Below are 12,617 nucleotides of genomic sequence, written 5' to 3' on the forward strand. Positions count from 1 at the left end.
TGTTGTGTAGCTTTTTGCCCCTCTTTCTTCCCTTGCTGTCTCCTTTTGTGTTTTGTTTATTTTTTTGTAGTGACATAGTTTGATTTCCTTCTCATTTCCCTTTGTGTATATTCTGTAGATATTTTCTTTGTGGTTACCATTGCAATTACATAAAACATCTTAACATTGTAACATTCTGTTTTATGCTGCTAATAACTTACCTTCATTCATGTGTAAAAACTCTGCTCCTTTACATCCTGCCCCTCTTCATGTTATTAATAACACAAATTTTCTCTTTTTATAATTAGTATCCAGTAATATACATACATAATTACTTCTAATTTTTTTAAATTCAATTTTATTTTATTTCAAGACAGGGTCTCATATCATTCAGGCTGGAGTGCAGTGATGTGATCATGGCTCACTGCAGCCTCAACCTCTTGGGCTCAAGCAATCCTTTTGCCTCACTTACCCAAGTAGCTAGGACTACAGGCATGTACCACCATGCCTGGCTCCTTTTTTTTTTTTTTTTTTTTTGGAGAGAGATGAGGTCTTGCTATGTTGCCCATGAAGGAAGAGCAAATATAAATTGATAAGAAAAAAAACAAAAACAAAACAACCACCCTATGAAAAAATGAGTAACAAACAGACACATGACTCAAAAAAGGAAATGCATATGGATTTTAAGCATATAAAAAGTTGCTAGGCCTGCCCAGCACTGCGCGCCCCATGTCAGAGTCCCAGCCCCCTTCGCCTGTGTCCATCATTCCATGCACAAGCACCACCAGCATGTCTGACAAACTGCCCGACACAGTCACTGACATCAGCCTGGACGCCTGGGGACACAAGGCCCTGGACATTGTGGAGGCTGATGTGGTGGGCCTGATGTACATGAGGAAGTTGTTCCTGGCTCCAAGCCACTGAAAGGCACTCACATCACTAGCTGCCTGAAAATGACAATGGAGACCATTGTCCTCATTGAAACCCTCATTACCTCAAGTGCTGAGATGCAGTGGTCCAGCTGCAACATCTTCTCCACCTAGAACCATGTGGCAGCTGCCATAGCCAAGGCTGGCATTCCAGTGTGCACCTGGAAGGGTGAAAGAGATGACAAGTACCTGTGGTGCATCGAGCAGGTACTGTATTTCAAAGATAGGCCCCTCAACATGATTCTGGATGATGCTGGTGGCCTCAACCAACCTCATTTACACCAGGTACCCACAGCTTCTGTCAGTCAGCTGAGGCATCTTTGAGGAGACCATGACTGGGTCCACAGGATGATGGCCAGCGGGATCATGAGGATGCCCACCATCAATGTCAGTGACTCCATCAAGAAGAGCAGGTTTGAAAACCTCTATGTCTGCCAGCAGTCCCACATGGATAATATCAAGTGGGCCACAGATGTGATGATTGCTGGCAAGGTAGCTGCGGTGGTGGTCTGTGGTGATGTGGGCAATGGTTGTGTCCAGGCCCTGAAAGGTTTTGGGGCTTGCATAATCATCACCAAAATCGACCCACTCAACACACTGCAGGCTGCTACTGAGAGCTATGAGGTGACTACCATGGAGGAGGCCTGCCAGGATGGCAACATCTTTGACACCACCAGACTTTTTCAATATCATCCTTGGCCAGCACATTGAGCAGATGAAGGATGTTGCCAGTGAATAACATTGGACCCTTTGACATGGAGATCAATGTCAAGTAGCTCAACGAGAATGCTGTGGAGAAGGTGAACATCCAGCCCCAGCTGGATGAGGCAGTGACTGAAGCCCGCCTGTGCAAGCTGAACATGAAGCTGACCAAGCTGACCACGAAGCAGGCCCAGTACCTGGGCATGACCCATGATGGCCCTTCAAGCCTGATCACTACTACTGCTTAAAGGCAGGCCTGCCCTTCACCTTCCAGTTGCTGTCCTTACCCAGGCCCCAGCTTTCCTCCCCAAGAGCAAATGACACCAACCTTGAGATGTGTTTGGCAGTGTCCCCCATTGACTCCCTAAGGTTGATTCCTCAGTTTTTGACCTCTACTGCATCCCTCATATGGTTCCAAGTGTGACAGGGGAAGCTGAGAGGCACCTCCTCAAACCCTGGTCATGATGGGGGTATGAAGGAGACATCCATTGGGAACCAGCTCAGTGGTCTTGGAACTGCTAAGTTAGTCCTTCCTTAGCCTGAAGTTGGCAGTGGGGTCACAAAGCCAATGTACTTTACCATCCAGTGCTTCACTTGGCCTACAGACTTATGCCCGTGGTGCTTGGTTTATAGGTTCACTGGTTCTTCAGCCCATGACAGGTGAGAGAGAGCTATATATATTGAAGGGCAAGGGAGAACTGAAGGGCAAGGAAGAACTGTTCCTGAGAGCCTGGCTTAGTGCTGGGCCTTCCCTTAAACCTCCTTACAATGAGGTTGGTACTTTTAGTCCCCATTTTACAGGGGTTAGAATAGTTAAGTGACAACCAAGAAAGGACAGGGAAGTGACAGCTTGAGGTTGAGAGAGGCCAGAAAAACATAAAAGCAGGCATAGACCTGCCACCATTTTGTAACAAGAATGGTTCTTATCACAACTCTCAGTCAAAAAGAGAGTAATTTGGTTTATAATGTCTATATAGTGTTTGTAATATTAAAATAAAGCAGGAGTTTGGTAAATAAAAATTTGGGTGCCTAAAAGGAAAAAAAGGATGCTTAATGACATTCATAATACAAGAAATGTGAATTAAACTGTAATCTGATGCTACTTTTGGTCTATTACATTGGCAAAAATCAAAAGGCTTGACAAAATCCTATGTTAGCAAGGATATAGAGAAACAGACACTTTCATACATTGCTGGTGGAAGAATGTTCAGTCTCCTCAAGATCATGTTGGCTATGTTGTTATCTGTCAAAACTACACACTTCCTCAGCCAATTCATTTCTAGGATTTTGTCCACTACAGTTTCACATGTGTAAAATGACACGCATAAGGTTCCGCTTCAGCATCATTTATTACAGGAAAACACTGGAAAAAACCTACATGCACTGAAGAGCAAACTGATTACATAAATTATGTCACACATATATACAATGAGATAATATGTAGTCATACACAAAATTAAGGAAGTTAATTATATACAGATATAGTATGTTTGCAATATATATTTAAACATTAAAAAGCAAGGTACAGGGCTGGGTGCAGTGATTCATGTGTGTAATCCTAGCACTTTGGAAGGTCAAGGTAGGCGAATCACTTGAGCCCAGGAGTTTGAGACCCTCCTGGGAAACATGGTGAAACCCCATCTGTACAAAAAAATACAAAAATGAGCCGGTCGTGGTGCCCCATGCCTGTGGTCCCAGTTACTTGAGGCTGAGGCTGGGAGATCACTTGAGATGGGAAGCGGAGGTTGCAGTGAACCAAGATCGTGCCACTACACTCCAGCCTGCATGACAGAGCGAGGCCCTGTGTCAAAAACAAAACAAAACAGACAAAAAAACCCCACCAAAATTACTCAATTCTGATATTTGTACTCATCAGTACAAGTACTGATACAGGCTACCACAAGCATAAACCTTGAAAAAAGTATGCTAAGTCAAAGAAGTCAGTCACAAGAGACCACATATTGTACGATTCCATTCTTGTAAAATGCGCAAAATAGGGAAATTATTATAGAGACAGAAGATAGATTAGTGGTTGTCTAGGTCTGTGTGGGAGGAGTGTTAGAGGATAGGTGGGTAATAGCTAAAGGGTACATGGTTTTTCTTTTTTTTATTGTGGTAAAATATACAAAACATAAAATTTACCATCTTAACATATTGTACAATACCGCGGCATTAAATGCATTCATAATGTTGTGCATCCATCACGACCATCCATCTCCAGAACTCTTTTTATTTTGTAAAACTGAAACTCTACCCATTAAACAATAATTTTCAATTCTTCCCTCCCCATCCCCAGCACCTGGCAACCACCATTCTACTTCCTATGATTTCGACTACTCTAATTGAAATGGAATCATACAGTTATTTGTCTTTTTGAGACTGCCATTTCACTAAGCAGAATGTCCTCAAGATTATTCCATGTTGTAACATGTGTCAGATTTTCCTTCCTTTTTAAGGTTGGATAGTATTCCATTTGATTGTAGATGCTTTACCACATTTTGTGAACCCTTCATCCCTGGATGGACGCTTGGGTTTCTTCCACGTTTTGGCTATTGTGCCTAATGCTATGAATATGGATGTACAAATATAAACATTCTTATTCACTCTATTGACATACATAGATTTTTAAAAATGTGACAGATTCATCTATGATCAAATCCTTTTGAAAATCTGGGGCAGGATAAGTACACCAATGGTTCACTATGTTGAATCTCGGTTTACCACTTCACTAATTTCTCCTGTTATCTCTACAATTTTCTTTAATTTTTTAAAAATTTGCTATTCTTTTGATATCTTATTGCAGGAAATGCTTAAATCAGGGAATCAACAAACTTTTTTTGTAAAGGGCCAGATGATAAATATTTTAGGCTTTGTGGTGGTAAATATTTTAGGTTACTTACTCTGCTGTCAGAGTGTAAAAACACTCATAGAGAATAAACCTTTATTTTCAAAAATTAGCAGGGGGCTGGATTTGGCTTATGGGCCACATTCTGCTGATCCCTGGCTTACATCATTAGATCCCTCATAGATATGTTTCCATTGTTCATTGTTTCTCTTGGCTTTTATCCATGTTTTGTCTTCTGGTAAATCCAATAATTTTTTATTGAGTGTCAGAATAGCATTTGAAGAACTATAGATAGTTTGAAACTCTGTATGATGTTAATCTTCTCCAGATAACTTACTTCTGCTTTTGGTAGGCAAGTAGAACAATGTCACTAGCAGTTCCTCTTAATTCCCATAAACCAACAAGGATTGAGACAATCTGAAGCTAAATGAGTCTTTTGGGGTTCCAAATGAAAACCTGAGGTGTACACCTTCTCTTAGCAGCCTTCATCTTCAATTTTTGTTCCTTCAGCACCATGCATCTGTTGAAACCCCTATTGAGCTTCTAGACCTCTTGGCCTCCTTCAGAATTGGCAGGAAGAGGTGGCCTCAAATACCAGACTCTTTGGGGTTCTCTCCTTTCCTAGATACTAACCCCACAATTCCTCATGCATTACTTGCTTTCTGAGGCTTCAGGCAGATATATTTTCTCCAGCTTTTCTGGTTGTCTTCAGTGAGAGAGGAAGCCTAAACCATCAATTTTACCATAGCTTGAAACAGAGCTCTCTTTGTGGCAACCATTCTGGGTCAATATTTCCTATTATAGTGCACCTTTTCAATGTATACATTTGAGCCTTCAGTTTGCAAAATTACATTTGGATTTTCTACTAAGAATTTTAATTGTGACTGTTAAATTTCCTTTGCCTACCTTCTTATATTTCTGTAACTCAATGGTGCTCAGCTTACTTTTTAAAAAAGGTTTAAGAACTACTGCTTTTTAAAAAGGGATTTAGGACGCTGAGGTGCGAGGATTACCTGAGGCCAGGAAATGGAAACCAGCCTGGTGAATGTAGTAAGACCCTCCACCTCAAAAACAAAAAATTGACTCACTTTTCTTTCAATACCGTTTTTAGGCCAGGCACGGTGGTTCACACCTGTAATCTAAGCACTTTGGGAGGCTGAGATGGTCAGATCACTTGAGGCCAGGAGTTTGAGACCACCCAGGCTAACATGGCAAAACCCCATCTCTACTAAAAATAGAAAAAAAAATTAGCCAGGCATAGTGGCACACCTGTAGTGAGCCAAGATGGCTCCACTGCACTCCAGCCTGGGTGATAGAGCGAGACTCCATCTCAAAAAAAAAAAAAAAAAACTATTTTCATTTCTATGATGGTTTTCCTTTTTTCTTTTATTTCCTCCCTCCATCTGTCATTTCTTATTTCATCTCCTTCAATTATCTGACCATATATGTTGTACTTTTGCATTGTGTTCTTTTACAACAGCAGTAGGTGTCTCATTGTCTACTGATTTCAATTCATAGTAAAAATGTTTGGCGGCCCCACTCTTTACATTTGCAGGGCCTGGGGCAAGAGTAAAAACGGAACCCCCAGCCACATGTCTAAATGTAAAGGTTATAAATCAAGCTTTGGAGCTATTAAATAAACCACATCCTGCTCTCTTACTTGGGCCAATATACCTTTATGAGATTAAAATATGCAGAGAGATGGTTTTTATATGATTGAAATGCAGTCAATATAAAAGAGAACTAAATTTAATTATTACTGCACATGTCTAGGTGTTCTGTTCATGGATAAGCAATGTTTGCATAAAAAATAAACACATGCATTTCATAAATTATATTTGTTATTTTTTTGCCTTCATTTTAGCACAATCACAATATATCACAACAAATGTTATACTGTTTTCACATAATTTCTGTTGCATTGGCAGAAATCATCTAGATGATTACAAAAGAAACATTTTATTCAAAGTGTACCAAATTTCCACAAAGGGGTAAAAAATGTGTACACTTTGAACACAAAGAGAAGCAATAAAATCAGTAGGGCACTTAGTGGAAAACGATACTGTATTATGCAAAAATCTTTTGCATTTATGTTGAGGCAAAATATGACAGGTTGCCATTTCCGCTTCCTGAAACTTCTGACACTCCAGTCCTCGCTGATCTATGCAGCAGTGCCAGTAGCAGTCAATCCATAAACCCGAATAAAAGTTGGGCAGAGTTACCCATTGTTTTAAAGATACTGGGCAAAGGATTTGGAGAAGCATTTCTCTGAGGATCCAATGGCATTGTTCACAAAAATTTAGAACTATTATTCATGCTGTGCTGACACTGAGCATCAAATCCAAAAGTACAGAGCTGCCTATGTGTTCTTTAGTAAATACATGTGCTTGTGATATATGGGTCCCTCTGAAGTGTGGAACCCAGAGCAGGGGCTCCTTTTTTCTGGGTAGATGGGTGATACTGGTATTTGGTACTTTCCATCTTCTCTATACTGTGTTTTTCTGGTTAATTTTGTCTGATGCCATGTTTGACTGCTCTTTTCACATTTATTTTCCTCTAGTATCCTTATGTACCAGTGCAATGGCAATATCTCAGATCATATATCCTCATTTGTTCTTTCTAGGAGCTGCTACGATCCCTCCCCAGCCCACTATGCCAACAGTCCATTCACACCACCTGTCAACACTACTTAACTATTTTTACATTTGAGGATCTTCATCTGGTATCCAGTTTTGCTTGGTGTTATGGGTTGAATCGGGTTCCCATGTAAGTAAAAGATATGTTGAAGTTCTAACTCTTAGTACCTCAGAATGTGACCTCATCTGGAATTAGGGTCATTGCAGATGTAATTGGTTAATATGAGGTCATACTGGAAGAGAGTAGGCTCCTGATCCAATCTTAATGGTATCCTTATAAGAAGACAGTCAAGGGAGATCAGAGACACACATGGAAAATGACATGTTATGACTAAGGCAAAGACTGGAGTTATGCAACTGCAAACAAGGCCAAATATTGCCAGTAAACCAAAAGCTGGGAAGAGGTAAGGAAGGACTTCTCTGGAGTTTCCAGAGGAAGCATAGATCTGTTTACACCTTGATTTTGAACTTCTAGGTCCCAGAACTGAAGAGACAATGAGTATCTATTGTTTTGTGGTACTTTGTTATGACCGCACTAAGAAACTTATACAGTGTGTTTTACCTGTCTCTTGTTGCTTTGGTTCATTTCTACAAGATCAAACTTTGGATCCAAGATGTCATCAAGTTACTAGTGTCAATGATTCGCCACATTTGCAGCATTATGAGATTAGAATTGTCTACATGATTGCCCTAAAAGGAATGGGTTTCTATTCCATCTATTAACCCACAAAAATCCTGAATAAATATATATAAGAAGAATTTTCATATACGGAGGCAACTAAACTTCTCCATAGCATATGACTGCAATATGGAAGGTGTTTGCACTATTGTGAGATCATTTGTGTCCTTGCAAAGTTTTTGCATTCTTAGAAACAGAGGCTACCTGTAAGTAAACATAACCAAGTTGTGCTAAAAGTCCATGATGCCCTCCCAGTCCCATATGGAGACAATGTTTTCCATTGAAGACTCTGGAGGCCTCAACGTATTCACTGTTCCATACCTTTCTTACACTCCCACTACTCCCCACAAGGAGTAGCTCATTGGAGGTGACTATTTTGTAAAAATGTGTACTTCTTGAGGCTTCAACTTTATATAAAGAAAGGCAAGAAGTGGAAGGTGGCCTTCCAAATGTGGCTTGACTGTTCTGAATCTATCATCATGACACTTGGCTTGTGCAAATTCCAAACACCCACTGCTTAATAATAACATTCCCTTCTAGTTACTTTCCCATTTCTCTTTTCAATTTTTAAAAATTAGAGATGAGGTCTTGCTATGTTGCCCAGGCTGGACTTGAACTCCTGGGCTCAAGAAACCCTTCCTCCTCAGCGTCCTGTGTAGCATGGACTACAAGCGCATGACTCCATGGCCAGATTCACAGCTCTTCTTTACAATACACTTATTACTATTATTATTGTAGTAAAAAAGAAAACACATGTTACCTTTACTATCTTAATCATTTTTTACTTAAAATGATTAATTCTGATAGTGTTAAATATATTCAAATTATTGTGCAACAGATCTCTAGAATGTTTCATCTTGCAAAACCGAAACTCTATATCCACAAAACACTAAGCCCTCTTCCCCCACCCACAGCCCTTAAAAACCACCTTTCTACACTGTTTCTGTGATTTCTGACCACTCTAACTATTCTATATGAGTGGAATCATATAGTATTTGTCCTGTTATGAATGCCTTACTTCACTTGACATCATGTCCTTGAGGATAACTCATGTTGTAGCATATGACAGAATTTCTTTTTAAGGGTACATAGTATTACATTGTATAAATATACCACACTTTCCTTATCCATTCATCTGTTAATGGACATTAGGGTTGCTTCCACTTCTTGGCTATTGTGAATAATGCCATAATAAACATGGGTGTGCAAGTATAATTTAGAGACCTTGCTTTCAATTATTTTGCATGTATACCCAGAGGTGAAATTACTAGATAATATGGTTTTTCTAATTTTTTGAGGAACCTCCATACTGTTTCCCACAGTGGCTGTACATTACCACCATCAATGCATAAGGGTTACAACTTCTCCACATCCTCTCAAACATATATTACTCCTGTTCTTTTGATAGTGGCCATAATGATATGTATGAGGTAATACCTTGTTGTGGTTTTGATTTCCATTTCTTTAATGATTTGTGATATTGAGCATCATTCTGTGCATTTATTGGCTATTTGCATATCACCTCTGGAGAAATGTCTGTTCAGGTCCTTTATCCATTTTTAACTTTTTTTTTTTTTTTTTTTGGTCGCTGAGTTGTAAGTTCCTTATATATTCTGGATACTAACCCCTTATCAGGTACATGATTTGCAATTATTTTCTCCCATTCTATAGGTTGCCTTTCACTGTTTCCTTTAATGTGCTAAAGCATTTAAGTTTGATGTAGTTCCATTTATCAATTACTGCTTTTGTTGCCTGTTTTTGGTGTTGTATTCAAGAAATCATTGCCAAATCCAATGTTCTGAAGACTTCCTCCCATAATTTTCTAGTTTTATAGTTTCTAGGAGTTTTATATTTGCAAGTCTTAAGAGTTCAGTCTTTGATCCATCCTTTTAAATTTTTGTATGTGGTACAGGGTAAGGATCCAACATCACGCTTTTGCATCCAGTTTCCCCAACGCCATTTAGTGGAGATACTCCTTTCCCTATTGTGGAAAAGTGTCATAGATACAGTCAAAGTTCATGTGGCCATATGTACAAATACTTATCTCTCGGCTAACTTGTTCCATTGGTTTATATATTTATTTTTATGCCATCATCACATCATCTTTTTTTTTTTTTTTTTTTTTTTTTTTGAGACGGAGTCTTGCTCTGTCGCCCAGGCTGGAGTGCAGTGGCCGGATCTCAGCTCACTGCAAGCTCTGCCTCCCGGGTTCACGCCATTCTCCTGCCTCAGCCTCCCAAGTAGCTGGGACTATAGGCGCCCGCCATCACGCCCGGCTAAGTTTTTGTATTTTTAGTAGAGACGGGGTTTCACCGTGTTAGCCAGGCTGGTCTCGATCTCCTGGCCTCGTGATCCGCCCGTCTCGGCCTCCCAAAGTGCTGGGATTACAGGCTTGAGCCACCGCGCCTGGCCCACATCATCTTAATTGCAGTTTTTGTGGTATGTTTTGAAATCATTTAAGTGTAGGCCTTCTACTCAGTCCTTTTTTAAGATTGTTTTGCCTATTTGAGGTCCCTTGAGGATCCATATACAATTTAGAGCTTTTTCTATTTTCTGTAAAAAATGAATTGGAATGTTGATAGATATTGCATTGAATCTGTAGATTGCTTTAGGTAGTATGGATATTTTAACAATATTAAGTCTTCCAAGCCATGAGCATGGGCTCTTTTTTTTTTTTTTTTTTTTTTTTGAGAGGGAGTCTTGCTCTGTAGCCCGGGCTGGAGTGCAGTGGCTGGATCTCAGCTCACTGCAAGCTCCGCCTCCCGGGTTTACGCCATTCTCCTGCCTCAGCCTCCGGAGTAGCTGGGACTACAGGCACCTGCCACCTCGCCCGGCTAGTTTTTTGTATTTTTAGTAGAGACGGGGTTTCACCGTGTTCGCCAGGATGGTCTCGATCTCCTGACCTCGTGATCCGCCGGTCTCGGCCTCCCAAAGTGCTGGGATTACAGGCTTGAGCCACCGTGCCCGGCCGAGCATGGGCTCTTAATCCACTTATCTGAATCTTCTTTGATTTCTTTACAATGTTTTGTAGTTTTCAGTATACAAGTCTTTCATGTCCTAAGTATTTTATCCTTTTTCATGTTACAGTATATGGTATGTATTTTTAATTTCCTTTTCTGATTGGTCACTGTTAGTGCATAAAAACTCAAATGACTTTTATGTGTTGACTTTGTGTCTTGTAATTTTGCTGAAATTAGTTGTAATTTTGTGGTATCTTTAGAATTTTCTAAATATGAGAGCATACTGTCAGCAAACAGAGGTAGTTTTACCTCTTTTCCAATTTGGATGTCTTATATTTCTTTTTCTTGCCTAATAGCTCTTGCCAGGCTTCTCACATTAAATATTGTGGGGAAAAGAAAGATAGATCAGACTGTTACTGTGTCTATATAGAAAGAAGTAGACATAAGAGACTCCATTTTGTTCTTATTTGAGACGCTGTTAATCTGTGACCCTACCCCCAACCTTGTCCTTGCTGGAGACACGTGCTATGGTGACTCAAGGTTTAAAGGATTTTGGGCTGTGCAGGGTGTGCTTTGTTAAATAAGTGCCTGAAGGCAGCTTGCTGGTTAAAAGTCATCACCATTCTCTTAATCTCAAGTACCCAGGGATACGCACACTGCCAAAAGTCGCAGGGACCTCTGCCTAGGAAAGCTAGGTATTGTCCAAGGCTTCTCCCCATGTGATGGTCTGAAATATGGCCTCATGGGAAGGGAAAGATCTGAACGTCCCCCAGCCTGACACCCGTGAAGGGTCTGTGCTGAGGAGGACTAGTACAAGAGGAAAGAAGGCCTCTTGGCGGTTGTTGGCAGCTGAGATAGAGAAAAGCATCTGTCTCCTGCCCGTCCCTGGGCAATGGAACATCTCGGTATAAAACCCGATTGTATGTTCTGTTTACTGAGAAAGGAGAAATCCGCCTTAGGGCGAAAGGCGGGACTTGCTAGTGCAATGCTGCTCTTTATGCAGTAAAAAGGTTTATGGAGATGTTTGCATATGCATATCAAGGCACAGCACTTTTCCTTAAACTTATTCATGTCACAGAGAACTTTATTCATATGTCTTACTGCTGACTTTCTCCCTACAATGATCCTATTATCCTGCCACTTCCTTTTCTTTAAGATGGTAAAGATAATTATCAATAAATACTAAGGGAACTCAGAGACCAGTGCTGGCGTGGGTCCTCGGTATGCCGAGCGCCAGTCCCCTGGGCCCACTTTTTCTTTCTCTATACTTTGTCTCTGTGTCTCATTTCTTTTCTCAAGTCTCTCGTTCCACCTAACGAGAAACACCCACAGGTGTGGAGGGGCAGGCCACCCCTTCATCTGGTGCCCAACGTGGGTGCTTTTCTCTAAGGTGAAGGTACGCTCGAGCGTGGTCATTGAGGACAAGTCGACGAGAGACTCCCGAGTACGTCTACAGTCAGCCTTGTGGTAAGCTTGTGCTCTAGGAAGAACCTAGGGTAATAATGGGGCAAACTAAAAGTAAATATGCCTCTTTATCGCAGCTTTATTAAAATTCACTTAAAAAGAGGGGGAGTTAAAGTCTCCACCAAAAATCTAATTACGTTATTTCAAACAATAGAACAGTTTTGCCCATGGTTTCCAGAACAGGGAACTTTAGATCTAAAAGACTGGGAAAAAATTGGCAAAGAATTAAAACAAGCAAGTAGGGAAGCTAAAATCATCCCACTCACAGTATGGAATGATTGGGTCATTATTAAAGTAGCTTTAGAACTGTTTCAAACAGAAGAAGATAGCGTTTCAGTTTCTGATGTCCCTGAAAGCTGTGTAGTAGATTGTGAAAAAGAGGCAGGGATAGAATCCCGGAAAGGAACGGAAAGTTCACACTGT

At 40.5% G+C, this 12,617-nt stretch overlaps 1 pseudogene; it reads left to right on the plus strand.

Moving 5' to 3' along the window:
• The first annotated feature begins 604 nt into the window (after nt 1-604).
• On the plus strand, nt 605-2,034 carry LOC105473483 (adenosylhomocysteinase pseudogene; annotated as a pseudogene).
• Nucleotides 2,035-12,617: the final 10,583 nt, after the last annotated feature.

This window comes from Macaca nemestrina, chromosome 10, assembly GCF_043159975.1.
Source record: "Macaca nemestrina isolate mMacNem1 chromosome 10, mMacNem.hap1, whole genome shotgun sequence".
Lineage (NCBI taxonomy): Eukaryota > Metazoa > Chordata > Mammalia > Primates > Cercopithecidae > Macaca > Macaca nemestrina.